The sequence below is a fragment of the Chelonia mydas genome, chromosome 11 (assembly GCF_015237465.2).
Source record: "Chelonia mydas isolate rCheMyd1 chromosome 11, rCheMyd1.pri.v2, whole genome shotgun sequence".
NCBI classification, from domain to species: domain Eukaryota; kingdom Metazoa; phylum Chordata; order Testudines; family Cheloniidae; genus Chelonia; species Chelonia mydas.
The window spans coordinates 55681709-55704915 of NC_051251.2; the positions used below are offsets into that span (position 1 = coordinate 55681709).

The 23207-nt window shown below is 41.5% G+C and overlaps 1 protein-coding gene across 6 annotated transcripts in view; it reads right to left on the reverse strand.

The window, feature by feature from the left end:
- Positions 1–22183, reverse strand: part of HECW2 (HECT, C2 and WW domain containing E3 ubiquitin protein ligase 2) — a 247776-nt gene extending 225593 nt beyond the window's left edge. For 4 of the 6 annotated variants that reach the window (XR_006284811.1, XM_043525152.1, XM_037912198.2 and 1 more), the window contains exon 1: positions 21194–21607. The gene's annotated coding sequence lies outside the window, so the exon portion shown is untranslated. Of the gene's footprint in view, positions 1–20926; positions 21086–21193; positions 21608–22149 lie in introns of those variants that run through there. The other 2 variants (XM_043525153.1, XM_043525154.1) reach the window with 2 other exon arrangements.
- Positions 22184–23207: the final 1024 nt, after the last annotated feature.

Below are 23207 nucleotides of genomic sequence, written 5' to 3' on the forward strand. Positions count from 1 at the left end.
AGAATAGATAACCAGATTTTATATTGCATTTAGCATATACTGTAAGATCCAGCTCCATTTAAATCTTTTATAAAAATGATGCATCCCCCTTCCTTCAAAGATGCTTTCTTTGTGTATATATATTTTTGGAGAGGAGGACTGGGGGATGGTTAACCATTTTGTTGACTAACTGAACTATTTCACTGTAACATCTTGAGTTTGTCACAGCATCATGGTCTTTTATATTTCCAGGTAGCCTTCAATCTAAGTGCTGACCTGACCTATTCTTGATTCTTGAACTAAATGAGATCAGCACATTCAGGATGCGATGCTTGACCTTTAACATCCTTTACTCTCAGCTATTTATATTTATACTTTAAAAATGTATTTCCTGACCACAGAAAAAGGGATCCGTCTGGCTTTAAATCTGTTTTGTGCATTGGTGCCTACTGCCCTGAGCAGAAAGAAATTCTTACTCTACGTTGTTCTTAAATTATGCAGCCTTCCCTGCTATGAGTTCTAAATCATTCATAAGTTAGCATTAGTGAATAGGCAATGAATTATTAGCAGCAACATGCTCCGAGGCCTCTATGCACTGAATGTGAAACATTTTGAAGAACAGGGACATATTCATATATTTTTCTGTTTAAATAACACGTATGTGGGGAGTGGCATGGAACAGATTTATCCTCAGCAACAAGAGCAATTTAGTTGAAATGCTGCTAAATCGTCTTGTTTCATTTCTGGATTTTGAATTTTTCTGTACTAAAATGGAAGGGTTGCACGTATAAAGGCAAATCAGTATACCTGAAGCCATATTTTGGTTTTAATATTTGGGATTTTATTATCTTAAAAAAATGTAAATATATTTCACCACTGACACATTGTCATAGGAGATTCTTACCTTTTCTTTTAGACTTTTGGTCAACTTTTATTATTCCGAGATGGGCATTAGAGAAACTGGGACACTATACAAAAAATAGTTGACATTAAGAGCCAAATCTTACAGTCCTTATTCAGGCAAAACCCACATTAAATGATGCACCTCCACTCAAATTAAATGGAAGTTTCACTTAACGTAGTAAGAACTGCAGGATTTAGTGCTAAATAAATAAAATAACTAATGTACTGAAGAAAGCTCAGAGGTTTCGAGAACTCCTGTTACAATTCAGGCACAAATTGAAGTGAAGGTTGGAAAATTTCCCTCCCTCTGATAGGAAACCCTTCTCTGGATGCAGGTAAATCATCCCTTCTGGACAAGACTTATTTCTAGAATTTATAAATGTGTGTGTGAAAAAGAAAGGTTTTACCTTTGGAATGCAATAAATGTCAAATATATTCAAAGCACTTCCGGGGAGAAGGTAGCCCCTTACGAGTTCTTCACCCCCGCCTACCTGTGATCCTGTGTGATTAAAGATGACCATTTATATAATTGATATTACCACTGTTTTACAATTGCAACAAATCTTGAACAAAGTGTATCATGTAAGGCATCAACAGAAAAGTTACAATCTATTGAGTATGATTATCCTGATTAAATCCATGTATCATTTTTGTATCCAAAGTTATGACTATTGGCTATGTATTTGTATCTCCAGCTCGTATTTTGCTCCTGGATGACCCTTCCAATTAGATTTACATCAGGGCTAGATAGTTATGTGTTGATGGCCCATTTAGGAGAAGGAAATGAGTCCACTCTCACAATGAGTCACTGAACAAACTCATCCCGCACACTAGGTCTCCCTGCGGATAACTCAGACAGCAAGGAGCCAATGGCCACCCCTCCCCATTGATTCAGCAAAACATGTAAGGGCATGTGATACGCTCATGTGACCCTGGACTCCATCTTGGGCCAGTAACTTTCCATAAACGGGGCTGTGGGTTTGGTTTGGAACAGTAAATTTCCACGCACATGGCAAGGGATATAAAAGACCTCTGAGACTCCTCCATTTTGCCTCTTTCCTGCTCCAATTCTCTGGACTGTGGATTTACAACTAAGAGGAATATTTTGAACTATGGACTGAGAACTTTCTAATCTTTTGAAAGTTACCAGAGAGACTTTTGCAAACCAGCAGTCTACTCCATACTGCTACAACCCTGGTATGAGGACTTTTTGCAAACATTTGCATGTACAACCATATACATTTACAACTCTTCTTTTCTTAATAAATCTTTAGTTAGTTTACTAAGGACTGGCTGACAGCATGATATTTGGGTAAGATCTGAGATACATATTGACCTGAGGATAAGTGTCTGGTCCTTTGGGATTACTAAGAACCTCATATATGGTGAATTAGGTTTTCAGAAACCCCTCACCATATTAGACCTGTTTCAGAGTGGTAGCTGTGTTAGTCTGTATCCACAAAAAGAATGTGAGGCATCCTTGTGGCACCTTAGAGACTAAGACATTTATTTGGGCATGAGCTTTCATGGGCTAAAACCCACTTCATCAGATGCATGCAGTGGAATATACAGTAGGAAGATAATTACACACACACACACACACACACACACACACACAGAAAAAAATGGGGGTTGCAATACCAACTCTAACAAGACTAATCAATTAATGGGGGGAACAGACTCCAACGTGAAACTGCAAAACTGGAATTAATTTGCAAACTGGACACCATGAAATTAGGCCTAAATAAAGACTGGTAGTGCATGGATCATTACAAAAACTAATTTCCCCACACTAATTTCCCCCAACTGTTACTCAGATGTTCTTGTCAACTGTTTGAAATAGGCCTCATTACCACTACAAAAGTGATTTTTCCTCCCTTGATATTCTACTATTAATTGAATTGTCTGGTTAAACTGACCCCACAATTGGTAAGGCAACTCCCATCTTTTCATGTACTATGTATATATACATACACACCTGCTACTGTATTTTCCACTCCATGCATCTGATGAAGTGGGTTCTAGCCCACAAAAGCTTATGCCCAAATAAATTTGTTAGTCTCTAAGGTGCCACAAGGACTCCTCATTGTTTTTGCAGATACAGACTAACACAGCTACCACTCTGAAACCATTCTCTCTGTTGTCCATCCCCGGCACCTGGTCACACTACCACCTTATCAGTTTACTCTGTATATTTATCAAGAATATAGAGAAAAGAATTTCCAGTAAGCAAATTGAATACATAAGTTTGTTCGAAAAGTGATACTGCATCCTTCCTTCCATACGACTATAAGAAATCTTTATTAATTTTTTTTTATTTAAACAATAAATTCCTCTGCCCCTTACTCTTTAAGCCTCTCACCCGTCAATCCTCTTCGCAACACCTTCCCATACAGGACATAGGTTTTATCACAGGCTAAGTATGACATTTTTTGTGAAGTCTCTTAACAAAATATTGGCGACATATCACTGAATCTATCTAGGTACTTATACAGGACTCAACACCTTAGTATTTTGGTAATAACTGCAGATTAGACATTTATCTTCTATCAGTACAATATCACCGTTTGCTAGTATTTATAGCAAGACGAGGAAAGCACAAAGAAATAGGGAATTCTGCAGGGCTCTTAGTAAGACTGGTTGATAGCTGAATGGACCAACAGAACAATCTTCAAAATCAAGAATACAATTTCTGCATGTAGCTCATTGTGCCTACAAACAGTCACCGATAACTTCTTAGCCAGTAAGCTTGAACTCAGCCCATTTATACCAGCTGAGAATCTAGCCTCAATGTTTTAAAGAAAGATTATAGTACAAAACTAACTCTCAAATAGCATAGTACATTACTGTCTGACTGCCAGTCTCTGCTCAAGAGACTAACTCAGGACCAAATTCTGTCTTTGGACGCACACACCATAGCTCTGATAAGTCACTATTAGCCCTCAGAATTTGCATGTATGGCTTCCACTCAGTAATTCATACTACAGGCCAAATTCTGACAGAGTGCTTATTACTATTATGATGTATTATTTTTATTGCAGTAGCGCCTAGAAGTCCCAGTCACAGACAAGGGCCTCACAGTGGCAAGTATTGTAAAAACATATAACGTAAATATGATCCTAGCTCTAAAGAGCCCACAAGCTAAGACTGTTTAGTATTTGAATTATAAGCAGTGCCTTCAGCACCCAAGCAGGGTTCAGAGCCCTTTTGTGCTGGATCCTGTGCGTGTACACACACACACAGTGTGAGAGACAGCCCCTGCCCTGAAGAGCTTACACTTAGCATAGACAAAGAGTGGGAAGGAAAATGATTTGCTCAGGGTCGTACAGCAAGACTGTGCCAGGAATAGAAACCAGGCCTCCCAGTGCAGAGCCCTATCCACTAGCCTGGTGGGTCTCAAACTTACTTGCTTGCCCGCACCCTGTTCTTTGTGTCTGTGGTCATTTATCCCCTCCCCCCAAGTACATATACCATCACCCACCTCTGAAGGCAGCACCACAACAGCAGCATAAGCACATAAGGGTGGCAATGTGACAAGTAAAATTTGTCAATATCACTTGTCACAGAAGACTTGGTGCCCCACTGCCACCTTTACTTCTGCCTTGTTGCTGCCACCCCGGGGCCAACAGCCAGAGTCTTACGGCCTCCCGGTGAGGTACTGGGGAGGAGAGCCTGAGCCCAGGCTGTCTCCTGGTGAGGGATTGAGGATGCGAGGAGAAGGAGAGACCGAGCCCGGGCAGCAGGGCTCCAGCTGTCTCTTTTATCCCCACTTCTCAAGTATGCACGGCTCTTCTGCACAAGCCCTAGCCACCCAGGATTTACAGCAAGAGCTCTTTTAAAAAAAAAAAAAAAAAAAAAGGCAACACACAGCTCGCACCTCCATTGACACACTACCATGCCTTCCTTGGGAGACCCACCCCCATAGTTTGAAAACCACGGTGCTAGACCATAGTACCTCATAGACTCATACACTTTAAGGTCAGAAGGCACCCTCATGATCATCTAGTGTCTGACCTCCTGCACACTGCAGGCCATAGAACCTCACCCGCCCACTCCTGTAATCAGGGTTTAAATTCAGCCAGCGCTGTCAGGAGCAGAGCTCCGGTAAATATTTTTAAGACCTTGACTCCAGCCTGATGCTACTGAATGGTGTAAACCAGTGGTTCTCAACCAGGGGTCCGTGGCCCTCTGGGGGGCCTTGAGCCAGTTCCAGGGGGTCCACAGAGCCCTGTGGTTGAAGTCTGGACACCCAAGCCTCCTGCAGGGCAGAAGCCTCAAGCCCTGGTGCCGCACAGCTGAAACCAGGAGCCCTGCTACCCTGCAGAGCAAAAGTCCCTAATCTAGTCCACCCCACTCCCCAGACCAGTGCCCAGAGCCCCAAGCCAGTCACCAGAGGTCAATGCCAGCTCCTGTAAAACCTCTTGTAAAGTGCATCAATATTATAACATCAAGCGAATGTGAACAGGGTTTCTCGCACATGAACATAATCATGATCCCTTTGCGATCATCTCTGAAAGTGCAGACCTTATCAACATTACTTTTCGTTAAATTGGTAGGACTGTCTCTCATGCTGTTCAATGCTGAGCCACGTGTGAAATCCTGGACTGGGAAAGGCAGACACGCTGTAACTGATCTCAGGGAAGAAAAAAGTATGAAAACAGGATATATCTGTGGAGCCTCCTCAAGTAGTTTTTTGTTTGTCTGATAAGCAGAGAATTGGCTGGGGGGGGGAACGCAAGAGGCGGGTTCCAGGAAATACTCTAGGAGAAGAGATTCCTAACCTCTGGCTAAGTTACTGAAGTCCTCAAATCATGGTTTAAAAGAGAGACTTCAAGTTACAGAGAATCCTCCATTTACACTAGTTTAAACCTGCAAGTGACCTACGCTGCAGAAGAAAACTCCCAACTCTGTCTTAGGATGCACATGGGGTTCCCAATTAATTCCATGGGAGCCATGTATGTGAATCAGAGAGCAGAATCTGGTTCACTGGGTTAGCAAATGCTTTCTCTCAGAGATAGTTCAAAGCACTACCAATATGTCACAGGCAGACTCAAGCCATCCCTGTCCAATCTATTAATCTTCCCTCTGGCCTGAGAGACAGGATAGTCAAAACTGATCATGACGGATTCTGTTCAGCTAACAAATGGGTGGAAGTCCTACATTTTCTCTTACCAGTCTGTGAAAACGGAAAGGACCAACACTACTGACACTTTCTTAATCCTCAATGGCCAAGCAATTCTCTGGTGCTCAGTAACCTTACAGAAGGTCATGAGCATCTTGTAAAACTGGACAGCAAAAGCACATGTGGCTATTTGTAAAAAAGCCTTAGTTTCACAGCTTCTAGAAAATATGTATATTCTATTTTTTTTTAGATGATCAAAAGAGTATGTGTAACAGAATTCGGATTAATTATAGCCCTCTAAATTCAGCATAAACCACTCTATTTTCTGACATGCACTGCCTCCAAGAAAATATTACACCTGAAGTTCTGCAGTAGATCCTCACTAGATGCACGCGTTATAGAAAGATAAATAATAGTTTCACATCCTATTTACACGAGGAAGGGTTTGCATGTGAAGATTACAGGACAGGCCACCTTGGAGATAAAGCACTCTGAGCGAGTCATACATAGAGTATAAGATTATACAGATGAATTTAATTAACTAATCAGAGCTCTTCCTTTTCTAAGCTTTCCTTGTGGAAGGTTTGTTTTTTGTTTTGCTCTTTTACCCAAATATCAAGCATCTGCTAAACTAACGCTTGCACTAGGTAATTAGATTTTATTCTTGTCCATTCATTTAGGGAGGAATTCACTCCTATGCAGATGGGCTGTGAATTTTACTTTTAGTGCTATAACTGGACTACTCTTTCTCCTGCTGTCTCTTCCTCTCACTCTGAAAACTCACTTTTCAACCAGGATGGCAGAAAAAGAACTACCCTATCAATGAATGCTGGACACTCAGTTCCACTGATAAATGTTCATCATCACTATTACAACCATTCAGCCAACACAACAAAATATAAGCATTTCGCCATAGGAAACAGTGAAATTGGGAGGTTCAGGGCTACTGTGAGTTTTCCAGAGTTCTCAGTGGTCAGAGATGTACTACAGAAGGGTTTAGGCACCTGGTGGGAGGCTGGAGTCAGGGAAAAGAATTTGATGGGGCACAGGATTTTGACAAGGAAAGATCCAGAGAAGCTTCCACAACTAGTAAAGGACAGATTGGTTAACAGGAGTATGTGAGAGGTCTTGGCAGCTGGTACCACAAAATTGTAAGAGGGTACAATTTGTATTAGACACGAGTATAAGATGTACAATTTGGGAGGTGGGTGGGGAAGCTTAGGGGCTGCCATGACATTCAGACTCAAAATATTTGTATTCTGAGATCCCCGAACCAATAGTCGGGGGGTCCTGATCGAGGGGAAGAGGTTGGTTTCTGCCAAGCTCTCACCAGAATGTGTTTTCACAGATGTCCCTGGTCTGCAAGACTGCAGCGTATCCCTCAGAGTCAATAAAATCTGAAATTGATGGTTGGGCAGTGCCACAGAATGAAAGCCAGACCTATATCATCCAAAGGGCTTGCACTATTTAAATCCCTGTCAGAAACACCAAATGAACATTTATATCACACACAGTAAAGGCTTATGCATATTTTCATGCAAGGAAAGAAGTTGGGAGGCAGGGATGGAGAAAGATGCCAGAAGCATTTATCTGGTATCTTGGCCACAGGAGAGCAAACAGAATATGTCCTACTTCTAAAGGAAAAAGAAGCCAAATAACTGACAGCAGCAAAAGGCATATCCAGCGCAAGAAAGCCTTTGATGAATTCACTTTCGCCTGGTTTCACTATTCATGAATGCTTATGAATTCACAATGGACTGCCATCAAGAGCACTCGGTTAAACCTGACTCCCCAGTAGAAAACAGAGGTCCTCTCTTTGCAGCTTTCAGGCCCTTCCCAGGAGAACCCCAAGACACTACTGCTAAAAAAGCCAAATCAATGATTATGGAGAACTTTAAGGCTTTTTTCTCAGCAGGAACAGCCATGGAGCAAGCCTAGTTTTACTGAGAGCACTAAAACAGAAGAATAGTCGCCTTTTCTTCCTTCATGCAGGCTAGTTACACTGCATCCCTGGGCAAAAAACACAAGACTGATTGCAGTTTTAATGTCTATTCAATATTGGGGTAAATATACTCATTGATATTTTCCAACAGTGTAATTTCAAGAAAATCCAAACAAAGCTGCTGAGTGAAAACATATGCACTCATTCCTTGTTCTTAAAACATTCCCTTTTTATCAGAATAAAGGATTAACCAAAGCTTTCGTTAATCCTTAGTCACAGGTCCTGAATCCTGTCAATTGACCAGAGAAAAAAACAAAACCAAACCTGATATCCCACAGGAAAGATGTGGAGAGAGGAGAAAGGAAAGGAGCCTCCGATATATTTACAGTTTTAGATCAGTGAGATTTAAAATGTAAGAATTGTATTGAAGTTTTAAGCTCAAAAGATGTTTGTAAGCCTGTTTAAAAAAGGATGTCTCTCCAAAAAGTAATCCCAGATTATACCTCATACTCAGCTATCCTGCACTGTAGTGCACTTTTCCAAATTTTGATTCATATTTCCTCCAGTTCCAAAGTTTTGTGGGGGGGGTTAATAGCTTTATGTATCCCTATTTTTATTCACCATTTGTAATTTGCTTTTATAAACAACTCAATTCTGACACTTAAAAATAATTTGTGTTTGCACTGAAACAAAGAAACAACACATACAAAGATGATGCTCTGGACTGAACAGGTACGGTACTAACAAGGGGCCTCATTCTACTTGATGATGTTCATTTGATTGACAGAAAATAAAAGTGTCACACACTTAAAAGTCACAGTTCATACTGATTTCTCAAACCAAGACATCCAGGTATAAATCACAGTAGAGAATTGTAGTGCGTAACCCTGTGATATAATCTCTAGCACCCAACAGTCCAAGGTGACCTGCGAGCAGGCCGAACGGTAGGGATGAAGATGGTTGAGGAAAGAATGAGGTCAATCCGGGGAGCTGACGGGAGGTGCAAGGTTAGGTGTAGTAACTTCTAGCAGCAGTACTGCTGCGAATCACAAGATTACAACTCAGAGGTACTTACAGAAGCTATAATTTTTATTACTTGGTATACACAATCCAGTCAATCCAAGCCACAGCATTCTTAGCTGTGAAGCGATAATGGAACCAGACAACCTATCCATCCATTTATCAAAACATAGGCAGCTCCCCAATAAAGTGAAGGAGAGGAGGGCAGAGGAAGAAATAGTAACTGTGACTGGATCAGGAAACAGCGGACAGAAGGGTCATTTATGAACAAGTTTAACACAACTCTTAATTGGGTATTTAACCAATGTGACTGTAGTGCAGTGGAAACACCACACAGATGAGACAAATGGAGGACATTATAAAGGCAATGGGGGGGAGGGGGTTGCCCCATATCACTGCTTTGGTGGTTTTTTTCTTTTTATGGGATCTCCCTTTCTGCACACTTTTGTGTTGTGTGGTGAAGATCTCTGTATTTATAATGATTGATTAGTTTGACACCAAATGTTGTGGTTTCAGGCTATATTGTGATTACGTTGTACAGTATTTGTTTATTCAACTAGCGATGGACATACATCCCACATATACAACACAGAAACTGTTGGATTCTTTTCCAGACAAATGAATTTAGCCAACTTCACAATTATGATTAAATGCTTAATTGAGTTATTTGTCATCATACACAAGATACATTGTTCTCTGGATTCCTTTCGACAGAATATTTAACTTTCATCTGAAGAGAAGGCTTTTGAAATTCAGTTAATAACAACTCTTGATTGGCCATTAGGTGCAACTGAAGAGCAACAAGTGGCTGGTACATCAGAGCTGCATCAAATATTTACAATGAAAGATCTCACATTTCATTTTTCATCCTCCATGACATTGCTTTCTGGCCTTCAGTTTTCTGAAATAGAGAGCATTTCAGTTCTACTAACTGCTCTTCTTTATGAACTAGACACCTAATTTGTTGTTTTACGAGTCTAAAAAAAAGGCACGATTCTGTAGACCTTACCAATGCAAAATACCAATTAAGTTTAATGGAAATTCTGCAGGAGCATAACCTGATGATCTAGGCCTCAAATGAGATGGAGAGCACTGGAGTGTTATATCAGAATTCAAACAGAATGAAAGTAGTACAAAGATCACTGCTACAAGTTACAATCTGTAAATCCTCATGCGTATTATGGCTGTTTTAAAAATTATTTTCCACTAGTTATGCATCCTAACCAGAACCCAGGATCTGAACGCACCCAAAGACTGAGGATCAAAATTTGGAAGCTCAGGCCGGCCTACCTCTACATTTCATTAGATTCAGTTACTGAAAGCTGGGTCTCTGAGTACAGCCCATACTCACACACAATGATGATATTCATAGTACTCAAAACCAACCAAACAAATCAGAATACAACAGATCCTCAGAGTTACGAACACCAGAGTTATAATCTGACTAGTCAACCACACTCCTCATCTGGAGCCAGAAGTACACAATCAGGCAGCAGCAGAGACAAAAAAAAAAAAAATAAAAAAAAAAAAAAAGGCAAATACAGTACTGTGTTAAATGTAAACTACTAAAAAATAAAGGGAAAGCAGCATTTTTTCTGCATAGTAAAGTTTCAAAGCTGTATTTAGTCAATGTTCAACTGTAAACTTTTGAAAGAATAGCCATAACGTTTTGTTCAGAGTTACGAACAACCTCCAATCCCGAGATATTCGTAACTCTGAGGTTCTACTGCAGGGATCAGCAACCTCTGGCATGCGGCCCATCAGGGAAATCCGCTGGCAGGCCGGGACGGTTTGTTTACCTGTAGCGTCCGCAGGGGCAGCCAGCACATCCCATGGTCCGCACCGCTTCCAGCAGCCCCCATTGGCCTGGAACGGGGGACCACGATCAGCTGAACCTGAGGCCGCTGCAGGTAAACAAACCGGCCCGGCCCGCCAGAGGATTTGCCTGACAGGCTGCGTACCAAAGGTTGCCGATCCCTGTTCTACTGTAAGAGATTCCTGCAAGTAATGGAATAATAGCCAGAGCAAGTAGAATCTCCATTACAAACACCAGAGTTACAAACTGACCAGTCAACCACACTCCTTGTTTAGAACTGGAAGTATGCAATCAGGCAACAGCAGAGACCAAAAAAAAAAAAAAAAAACCCAATACAGTACAGTACAGAATAACCATAACATTTTGTTCAGAGTTATGAACATTTCAGAGTTCCGAACAACCTCCATTCCCGAGGTGTTCATAGCTCTAAGGTTCTACAGTATAAGGAGTTCAGAGAGAGTTTAAAAATCAGGGCGTCACTGTCCTAACAAAAAAAGGCAGTCACTACTGAAGGGCCTTTGTAGGCACTACCTGTGAGAAAATCTATGTGCTAAGAATATGTTGCCAGCTATTGACCAGTTACCTGAAAAATGTTATTCTGGAATTACATGTGCACAAAAAAAGTCCTAAAAAATAGCCTTAAGGGTTTGTTTCTTTTAAACTCAGTAATGGCTTTGATGCTTTCCAGTTTTCATTAAAACTAAAATTCACTTTCAGGTGACACTCTGTGTGTGCCTATGCACTTTTAAAATCTCTTTCGGATTCAGAGAAAAGCTAAAAGTGTTGTGAAACAAGTTGTGGTTGCTAAATATTTCTGTGTTTAGTCCTGCTTCCAAGGCTTTATTTGCTGTAACGGAGTTGGAGGAAGACCAATACCAATTTCTGTTTGATAAAATACATGTCCAGGCAAAGCCTTTAAAACACTGTCTAGGTATTTTTCATAGACCCTAAAAGTTCTCTGCTCCCCCACCTCACGCACACGGTGAAAGGGAGCAGCCATGGTGGATGCACCTTCTCTAAATAATCAATTTTTCCAATCCATAAAACATGTTCCTGGAGAGGCAGGCTAGGAGCGGGAAGCAAAAGCTAGGAGGATCACCAGGAGGCAGCATACCTGTTGCAGACATATGGGAGAGCAGCAGCAATATTTGGGGAAAGTTAATGTTAACTGCCACTCTCTGAGGAGTCACAACACAAACAGAGCTTGGCAGGAAAAAGAAGCATAGTTACTCACCCTATCCAGACCCTACTATGATGGCTAGAATCTACCATAGATGGATCAGCGGGGCTGAGACCCTACATACTTATATATCCCTGTCACATATAAAAAAAACAAAAAAAAACCCCAACATTCCAGACAGTTTATCTACCACTACCTGTAAATGAATGTGTGGTCACAGAATTAAAATAGCAAGCTGCACTGCAGAATATTCATATTCCATAAGTTACATAACAACTATGGCTAATTCCAGTCAATGGATTGACAAGAAACATCACAAGCATGCATTGTACTTGTATGGTATGGAAGTTTTTCAAATAGTTACAGAAATGCAAAATATTATGTACATTTACATTTTAATGAGAGAAAATATTTTAATTCAAGTCCTTATAGACTGTTAAGGTTTTTTTTGTTGTTGTTTTGTTTTGTTTTTTTCTTAAAGTCCAGCAAAAATGAGACTAGCTATAACAAAATGCCCCAGTAATGAAACTCTTCATAGGAAAAAATAAAAAGATGTATTATAAAACATTTTTGCTGTATGTAACAGTGTGAATTCCATATTTGTTGAATGCAATTTATTTTGGTATTTTCTCTGTAGTAAATTTCCAGAGAGACTAAGCATATCTCATAGCATTTTCAAAGCAAGTTTGCTATTATGGAAATACATTGTAGTGTCTTCAAAAATCAAAAACAAAATGACAAAGAAAAAGAGAACTGGTACATTACATCGAATCACACTGGGTGATGCTAGTCTGGTTAATAATTGAAACTGGCCTGATCATGAACTGTTGTAAATTGGTATAGCTCCAGAAAGAGCTAGGCCAGTATACATCAAGTGAAAATCTGGCTTATTTGTTTCTTTTTTTCAAGCAAATGTTATGTCTAGAAAGGGTTGAATTAAAAAACATGACGATGTGAAACACACACAGACACACACCCTCTTCTTTCAAATCACCTAACTTATTTTTCACAGGCCAGAGAACAGCCATTAAATGATTAAAACTTTTGGTCACTAGCAACGAGATTCAAATGAGCAACCTAGAAGCGAAAGCTTCATTACCAAAATCCCAACTCATCCGGTTAAGTGTTTTTAAATTTATGGTAAATTTAGGGTCATTCAGAAGACTGCAAAGAATAAAAAATAAAAATACATGAATTTACCCATGAGTAAAAGTAAAAGATCAGTCCTGCAACAACAACATTTCTCTTTTTCCTTAAGTGGAATTCTTTATTAATAAAAGAATCCATTCTGAATAAAGAGCTCAGTTCTGAATGGAACTATTTGCAGGAGAAAGCATTACTCAATTTAAGTAAGGGCTGTGGACTCAGCTCCAAAATAATTATTTGAGAAATAAGACCCACTACAGTTGAACTACAGCCCACATGAGAATGCACTAGACTGATCTGGCTGAAAGAGAAATGTTTTACTCTTTAGATGTGGCTTTTTATCTTTTGAATATCAAACACACACACACACACACACACACACACACACACACAGAGTGTCCTGTGAGACAGCTCCAGCCAACTCTTTTTCTCCTTCAGTACTGAAGTTCAAGCTCCTGGCTTTTCTTATTTCTGAGGCATTTGGAATACTGAGCTCTGCAGAATTACCATTTATGAAAGTAAGCAATCTACTCTTTCGAAAAAAGATGAGCCTCACATATGTTTAACCAATGTATATTTGTTTAATTAACTTTAATATATGGATATGTGCACCTAACAATGTCTCATTTGCTATTAAAGGGATGACATTAACTTACCACATTTGTCAGAAAAACATTTAAATATTATAGTTACTTGTAACACCTGCAACTTAACTACAATAGATGAAAGACTAGAGGAAAAAAATGTGTTTCTCTATTTTTTTCCAGTTTAATGCTTTGTGCATTTAACAACACTGTATATATGTAGTCAGTTTCTCTGCTTTCCACATGTGTGTGTATGTGAAAGTAACTGGTGTTTTTTAAATGATTAGATTTCAAGTGGATGGTATCACTTAGAGCACCATTGGAAAGATCAATTTATGTGAGTGAAAAAGACTAATATGAGGGATCCTTCCTTGCCTGAACCAAGAACCTTATAACATACCAATATCAAGAGCATGCACTATTTATTTTAAATTAAATTTCCTTATATTGATTTTCTTTACACATATAGGTTTATCAACAAATGTAAAAGAAATCAAACATCTACAGAAGCAGAAAACAAAGCTTGTTAACTTAGTTTTCATTTACTAATTGTTGCTTACTGATGGATTTAAAGGGATATTCAGATAGTTCATGACTAAAGTTCAATCTACTATATCTTAACACTGTTTTAATATGGGGAATGCATGAGCAAGTTGTGAAACAAGCAGGATTGTGCCAAGGTAAGACATTGTGGCCCTTGCAGGGAAAGGTCTCCAACCTTTGACACTCTCTGTCCCCTTTGTGGAGGGGAAGGCCACAAGTTATGGCTTGACACTTAAAATCCATCCATATCTCTGTTCGAATTTCGCCTGTGTCCAGATCAAATGCACCCTCCTGCCTCAACAGGTTGGGGAACTTGATGTTGTTGGGGCTGTCCCCCTTCACCGCCAGCTCCAAGGGAGAGAGACACTCAGTGAAGGACACTAGATAGCTCTCTCCCTCCTACTCTCCCCTCCCACCCCCACCTTGTAGTCTCTGGAACCCACTGGCGAGTTGGTGGGTAGGAGTGCTAGTTGGCTCTCGCAACCCAGCTCCAGGGATTTAAGCAGAGGCCATGTGGAGCCTCTTTTGGCTCCATTCCAGCAGCCCCACCCTACCCACACTGAATTAGTTAGGGGAAACCAAACTGCCAGATGCTGCAAGTCTAGCTAATCACCTGTTTGGGATCAGAAAGGAATTTCTTCTCCCACAAGCCAATTGGCAGAGGCCCAAGGAGTTTTTTGCTGTTGTCATGGCACCTTCAACTCAACCAAGTACCAAAGAACCTACTTAGTACCTCACTGAGGTACTCGGTTGAGTTGTTAACTTGTCACAACTTAAGGCCAGTTTCCAGTACAGTTAAAAGAAAAAAAAAAAAAAGAACAGTTCCCAGAGGTAAGAGATCTGGGCTTTTGCTGATGGGCTTTGGGCTGATGGGATAGGACCACCAGGTCTCACCCTCACAGGCCAAGGTCCCACCCTTCTACACCGTCTGTCCCCACTGCGGGGCAGGCAGCAGAGCTGTAGTACTCCGAATGAGCTGAGAGCCAGACTAGCCTGAGTCATGGGTTATATGGCAGTAGCCCTGCAGCCCAGCACTGAAATCACTTCAATGCCTGCTATAGGAGAGTATGGGTGATGGTCAGGTTGCTCAGGTAGCCCGCCTGCCCTGTGTGTAAGTTTAATAAAAGTTGCAGCCTGCAACTTAAAAGCATCTGTGTGTCTGTCCTCATTTCACTGCTGTGTCCAGAACAAGGGCTCATTGCTTCCCACCAGGCTATGACTGATCCATTCTACTAACTGTAAGGACCACTGACTTCAGCCATCACACTCACCTGGGCATCTCTTTTTTTCCTTACTGTGGCTACTTTTTCAGACAAGGGTGACTTGGAACATTATTCTGTGGGTTTTTTTTAAGATGCGGTTGATTATTATTGGAGAAAAGGGATTTTTATTTCTGTCTTTGGGCTCCTATAATTACCATCTTAGTCTTCAGGGAACTTTTAAACTAGTGACGCTATATTTCTCTTGCACAATGCATTTAAACAGCAGGACTGATTTTCAGCTTGCTGAGAACGAATGGCGATGAAGCTTCCCTCTCAGCCACAGAACAAATGAAGCCACAATTACCTGTCCTCCCTTCATACAACATCCAGGTGGGCTCAGCATCCAAACATCAGCTGTTGCTAACCAATATTTTTTCCTGATATTCTATACAAGTGACCAAATTAAAATATTAAGGGTACATGACACTGTTATTAGAGGTTGCATGGCTAAAATGCCACATGTTGAATTGTTTAAAAAAAAAAAAAAAAAAAAAAGACAAATACCAATACGCTGATTCACAAACAGAACACTACACATGTTTTTTTTCCCCAACTTTGAATGGGCAGTAGTTGGCTCCAAGATAAACTTAACAGCTCAGCTGATCTCTTTTCATATGACAATTGTTTGTTCTTTACTCAGTTCCCAAGGGGGTTCCTCTATTGTGTTCCAATAGCTGTACAAAGGTTGGAGAAACAAGCTATTTATTAGGTTAAGGATCACCAAACTTGCTCTCTGGCAGGGGGGTGGGGGGGGAGAGTAAGCAGCTCAGATTACCCATCAATCAATTATATTTTTCAGGTATTTTTACATGGACAGGTGGTGGGGTGTTTCAAATGCCAGTAATAGCCTATCTATACAACAAGTGTCCATGTTACATAAACCTTCACCACAGCTGCCAACAAAATTGACTATCGCAGCAGAAAACCATGAACTGAACAGGCACAGAGACTCAACCCAGTCTCTCCACTGGAGGCAGCCCTCCAGATCAAGAATGAGACATACTGCAGGTAGCAGCAGAGGAAGCTTGAACTACTTGCTGTGTTATACTTGTTCTGCAGATACACAAGAGACTTCAGTTTCCAGAAAAGTTGATCTGGCACTCTTCTCAGGTACTAAATCCATATATTAAAATAAATATGAATGATAACAGTTAATCATATACTTCTTAACACTGCAAGGGCACTAATATGACTGGGCAAAAGCCTCCTGTGTCATTACCTAAAAAGCATAATGAACTAGCATATGCTGCAAAAACTTGCAATAGCTCTGCCTTCTACCGAAACTCTACATCAGATCTAGCAAATAACCCTGCACGTCCTCCCAAACGCCCACAAACCTCACAGTGGACAGCAACCACTTCTTACCAACAGTCCTCTACGCCCTCTTTCGTTGAATAAAGGTTTATGCATAATGCAAGCCAAATCTCATTTTCCAGTTAAGTTTGAGGACTCATCCTGTGTACCTTCATAAAGCATTCAGGGCAGTGATGAAGAGCACAATTCACTTCAGGCCCAAGCCTGTTTCAGATTCTCTCTCTAGAACCTAGTACCATGGAACAGCTCAATGAATTTTATTAAGCTTCTTAACCCGTAGTTCTATATTTTGGGCACGGAAGTTAACTTTCATCTTGGCATACGAATAGCTGGAATGCCCTCCAACCCCTTTGCCATAACAGAGAGTTTTCACCATCAATAGGGGACTTGCAGACAAGATCTATAAGTACACCCCCCTAGTACAGGAATAGTCAATTATTTTTTGTCAAGGTCCAAATTTCCTGATGAAGGTATAGTCAAGGACCAGACTCCAGAGAAACATTTTCCACACCGCAATAACAATAATGATAATAAGTAACTAAAAAGATTTTGCGGTCCATTCAAAAGCATGTTGGTGGTCCAAATTTTAAAACCCAGAATCCAGCTGTTGACTACCCCTGCCCTTAATGAGAGTATCAAGATCATCAACACAACTAGGCTTTGCTGAAGGCGTTTTCTCATCCTGTGATATGAAACCCACCAGTTCCTATGTTCTGTGGCCCCAACTCAGCAAAGCACTTAAACGTGCTTAAAATTAAGTATATGTTTAAGTCCCATTTAAGCAATTAAATAATACTTTTTACTAATCAATTTTTGTCAAAGTATTTTCCTTATGTCTGTGCAATTACATTTTAGTCAGTGGGACTGAATGGACATAATGGATCAAACATGTTAGTTCTGTCAGATACAGGGTTTTTAAAAAATACAAAACAGAAAAATCTGGATTGGATTAAGATAGGAAAAACATGGAAAATTATTTACTTGAAATTATTTAAAAGCATGATCTGCAGACTCAGTTTCTTCAGTTCAGTATTCAAAAAGCCTCCTATGCCATATATTACACAGCATACCATCCTTTGGCTGCTTCCACATAATGAAAAATGTAATAGTGTATTCCTTAATTTTTTTTAAAAACTGCTTTACAAAAGCAATCTTTTTTTTTTTTAATTCAGTATGACTATTTAATCTTGCAAAGCAAAATTTGTTCCATTTCTTCTCAGGAAAGCTGGCAAAACAGTATATTGTTCTGGCAGACAGCCACCATAAACGTCAGAGAAGGACTCACTGAGTTTCTTAAAGGGACACGCCAACCTGGATTTAACAGGTTTGAAAATCATTGTAAATGTAAAACAATAAAAAATTTCTGTAAGAGAAATCAACTTTGAAAACAAGCAACACCATGGTAAAGTATGCCTTTAAAGAAGGCAGGGGATCCCTTCAGTGACATTCCATGGCTCCAAGCCAAAACAAATGCTGTAGTAATGTACCAGCCAGACTGAAAGATATGCCACAAGTTTGCCTTGAAATTGTGATTAGGCTGTTTAGATTTTTTTAAAAAACAAATGAACTGAAGGCCTATAAAGTACAACTATAAAGCATGACTTATTAAGCATAATTAAAAATTAGTTTTTAATCAACCACAGGGATTGTCATGCATGCCCACTGTCTAGTTTAAGGTGACTTTGTTAAATTCCAGTGCAAGCCAGTAATGATACATGGATCCTGTTTTGCTACATTATGTTGTAAATCAACAGTTCACTGAAAGATTAAATATGAAAAGTAGTCTCTAAAATGTGCAAGTCAGTTTTGTCATCTACCTGTCACTTAAAGCCTATGCATCTTTTAGAATTTTCGATCCTACACAACAGTTTAGATTGGAAAGGATCATTAGCATGTTTCTTTGACAGGCTAATAATGATATATTTTATAGTCATGTACATCAAATCATATATAATCACTCATTAAGAGAGAGTTTTCCAAAAGGTAATGATAGAGCCTAACAGGAGGGAAAATGTCCATTTGGGTAGTATGTTAGTAAGAACTTTGTTTATCTCATCTATCAATGCCACCAATTTCAATTTTTCAGTGCTGCAAGGAATTTCTATTGAAATATTTACAAACTATCCAAGATTAAAAGAAATGTATAACTCCTGCAAACAGAAAACAGGAAAGACATCTCAGAACATACTAAAAGTAGCTCTATATAGCTCTAAAGTAAAGTAAGGACCTAATTCTTTATTGCTTAAGCTCAGTGGAAGTTTGGGTGCAGAAGGAATTCAGGATTGGGCCTTTTGTGAAGATTCTTGTATAGTATAGAGGCTACTTTTACATAGCTTCCTAGCAAAGGAGAAAATAAGGTCTGCCTTTTATTTATAAACATGCTATATAGGCTCCTGATGACAATCCAACATTAGATGAACAGAGTACTAAATTAGGTAACCAATATTGTCCCCACACCATAGGCTCCTATAGTTTTACCGAGACCATAAAGCTTCTTAGAAAAACAAATGGTTCTTTCCTTTTTGAAAAACCCTCTTGGTTTGTAATGACATCTGTCCAGAAGAGGCTAGAGAAATCAATCATGTCAAGAAAAAATAATCTCCATCCTACATAAGAAAATAAACAGAGTGATAAGAAGACTACAAAAACAACAGTTTGGTTCTTATTCTTCTAGATAATTAAAATATTATGAACATGAAAAATCACTAGTTCCAATATAACATACCAGGAATTTATGTCAATCCATTCACTTTTCTCCCATGCCAGAAACTAGGGAAAATCTTGGGAATCACATTAAATAAATAGAAAAGGAGTACTTGTGGCACCTTAGAGACTAACCAATTTATTTGAGCATGAGCTTTCGTGAGCTACAGCTCACTTCATCGGATGCATACTGTGGAAACTGCAAAAGACGTTATATACACAGAGACCATGAAACAATACCTCCTCCCACCCCACTCTCCTGCTGGTAATAGCTTATCTAAAGTGATCATCAAGTTGGGCCATTTGCAGCACAAGTCCAGGTTTTCTCACCCTCCGCCCCCCCCACCCCCCACACACACACACAAACTCACTCTCCTGCTGGTAATAGCCCATTCAAAGTGACTCTTGTAAAGAGAGTGGTCACTTTGGATGGGCTATTACCAGCAGGAGAGTGAGTTTGTGTGTGGGGCGGCAGAGGGTGAGAAAACCTGGATTTGTGCTGGAAATGGCCCAACTTGATGATCACTTTAGATAAGCTATTACCAGCAGGAGAGTGGGGTGGGAGGAGGTATTGTTTCATGGTCTCTGTGTATATAACGTCTTCTGCAGTTTCCACAGTATGCATCCGATGAAGTGAGCTGTAGCTCACGAAAGCTCATGCTCAAATAAATTGGTTAGTCTCTAAGGTGCCACAAGTACTCCTTTTCTTTTTGCGAATACAGCCTAACACGGCTGTTACTCTGAAACCTGTCATTAAATAAATATCATACTAAATAGTGAGAAACACTAGAGGAGATAAGTGCAACGCACAAAGTGACAGACAGAAAACAGTCACAGTCATAATTAAACAGACAAAAGGCCTAAGGACCAATTTTTATAGCTGGGATTATGCATCAGTTAGCTGCCTATGTCCTTCATATGAAGTTATCCTGGATTAGTGTTCCAGTGACTGTGAATCACCAACATTTAAATTTCCTTTCAACAAACCTTTATTTTGCATTTTAAACTTTATGGTTCCAACAACCAATTTCACTAGTTTACTGAAAATTTATACATTAACTTCCCCCCGGCCCCAAAAAAAATCATTTTATTTTCTTTCCCTGCACAAACAAATTCTTGCAGCCTTCCTCCGCACAGGCACACATGAAACTGAGGAGCCTGGAAGAGACAGAGAATGGAGGAACTTGACACATCTGCCATTGCACTTCACACAGGAAATGTATACATCCAAGCCTGCAGTTCCAGGTTACTTCATGCCGTAAGAAACAGTTTCATCCACATATTAAAAAAAAAAAAAAAAACCTGAGGAAAGCAATGCAGCTATTTAACCCTCTGGCTATGATGAAGGGCTGACACAAAGAATATTCATCAAATAGGCTCATTTAGAGTTTAAAAAAAAAAAACTCCATTACCTTGTGTACCAAAAAAAAACACCCCAAACACAAAAAACGGAAGCGCATCGTAATCACGAGCAGAACAGCCAGGCAGGCGAACCAAAGCAGCTCATTCTCCATCCACCTATCTACCTGCTACACCAGCAGAGACGGTCGCGGGGATGGAAACCCAGCAAACGAGCAGCAGCAGGCGACTCCGCCTCTGACAAGCGGGGCGAGCAGGGTGCGCACACCCCAATCCCCCTACCACACACGCACCCCCCCTGCAGCCCCCTTGCAACTTACCACCGGCAGCGTCTGCAGACGGGGATCCTGGGGAGGGGGATTTCCAGCCAAGCTGCACGTCGAGGACGAGGATTCCTGCAGGGCCCTTCCTCGTCCACGCACCGGCACCTCCCTCCCCTCCAGCAGCCTCTGGATCTGGGAAGGGGGCGGGCTGCAGCGAGGAGAGGCTGCGGGAGTCATGCAGTCCTTGCAGCGGGCAGCTGCGGCCGCTTAACCTGCCGCTCGCCGGCCCCCCAGCCCTGCCGCGCCGGCCCCTTGTCTTTCCACCACCACCACAACAAACAACGGGGGATAATGAGCGGCCCCGGGGGCTGGCCCGGCCCCTCCTCGTCTCCCCGCCCCCCACCTCCTCAGCGGGTTGAGTCAGCGGCTGCACCGGGCGGGGGACCCGCGCTGCGCTCTGCAGCGGGGGGGGGCAGCGCTGTCTATTGGCGCCGGGGGCAGGGAGGAGGGTCGCTGGCTCCTGAGCTCTCCCAGCCGCAGCGCAGCCCAGGGCTGGGCCGTCCCCGCGGGGGAGGGTGCCACTCCCGCCCGCTGCGCTTCCCCCGCTCGCGGTGCGTGCCCTGCCCGCGGGCGGGAAGATCACCACAGCCTGCCCTGACCGCTGCTGCCCGGGCACGGCGGGGCCCCGGGGCCTCTCCCCCGCCGCCCCATCACAGCCTGGCAAGGTGCTGGAAGGAAAGGTGGGTAGCTCCAGCTGCTCGTGCCCCGAGCTCGCCCCTGCCGCAGGCTCCGGTGTGGCCCCCTGGCCGTCGGTCCCGGGCACTGGGCGCGCCCCGCGGCAGATGTTCACACGCAGCCCGCAGCATCTGGGCCCCGCAACGCGCCCTGCTGCAGGGGGCCCACCATCAGGCTGCCCAGAGCCTCCAGTCCCTTTCTAGCCCCAGCTCCTCGGGGTTGGTTGGGGGGTGGCTTCAAAAGGACCAGTGGGGAAAACAGCAGTCATAATCACTCACCTGCCACTGGGCTCCAAGTGAACCAGTCTCAAAAGCTGAAACTTGCCAAGTGATTATGCCCCAAATGAGGCTTTTACCTCCCTCCCAGCCCCCCCTCCCGGGTGTGAACATGATGCTAATGAGCCCCACTATGAAACCACCAACTGCACATTTAGCAGGCACTTTGGCAACCATTTGGGGCTGGCCCCATCTTTTTTGTTCAGTGTACAGCAGGACCCTGGTGCAGGGCTAGTTCCCCACAGAATTTCAGAGGCCAAGGTAATGCAGGTGCTCCCTTTTCGTATTAGCTTAAGGGAAAGCATCTGCTTAAAAAAATCAGGTTTCTGTCTGAAAGGTTTTACCCAATGTTGTTACTACCAGTAACACCTATCCTTCATATCAATTAAAGAGGATCACCTCTATTTTTCTTCCAGTTGGTTTACTTTGTGTATTTAACAGCACTGAAGGTATAGCCACTTTCACTGTTTCCCCTTTTAGTCATTTTCCCCTGTTCTTTGTAGTGTTCTTTCACACTGCATGACAGTGGAGAAAAATATTTTGAAATAGGAAAATGTGATTGTAAAACCACAAAAATTTCCAGAGTAATACCTACAAATATTTTAACCTTTCAAAATAATTGATTTGTATATTTCAAACTGAAAGGTATCGTTTTTACTGTTTGTGAAGGGTTGCTGAGGTAGTAAGAATTAGTATGACTGTTTTCTGGATTCAGAGTAGCAGCCGTGTTAGTCTGTGTTCGCAAAAAGAAAAGGAGTACTTGTGGCACCTTAGAGACTAACAAATTTGTTTGAGCATAAGCTTTCGTGAGCTACAGCTCACTGAATGCATCTGATGAAGTGAGCTGTACCACCGAAAGCTTATGCTCAAATAAATTTGTTAGTCTCTAAGATGCCACAAGTACTCCTTTTCTTTTGTTTTCTGGATGTGTACCATCCAATGACAGAGTATCAGTGTGGTTACAGAGTGGGAGTTTTGTCTAGTGGATAATGAAAGGGGGCAGGGGGTTAGGGCTTCTGTTCTGAGTTCTATTTTCAGATCAGTAACTGACTCATTTGTGA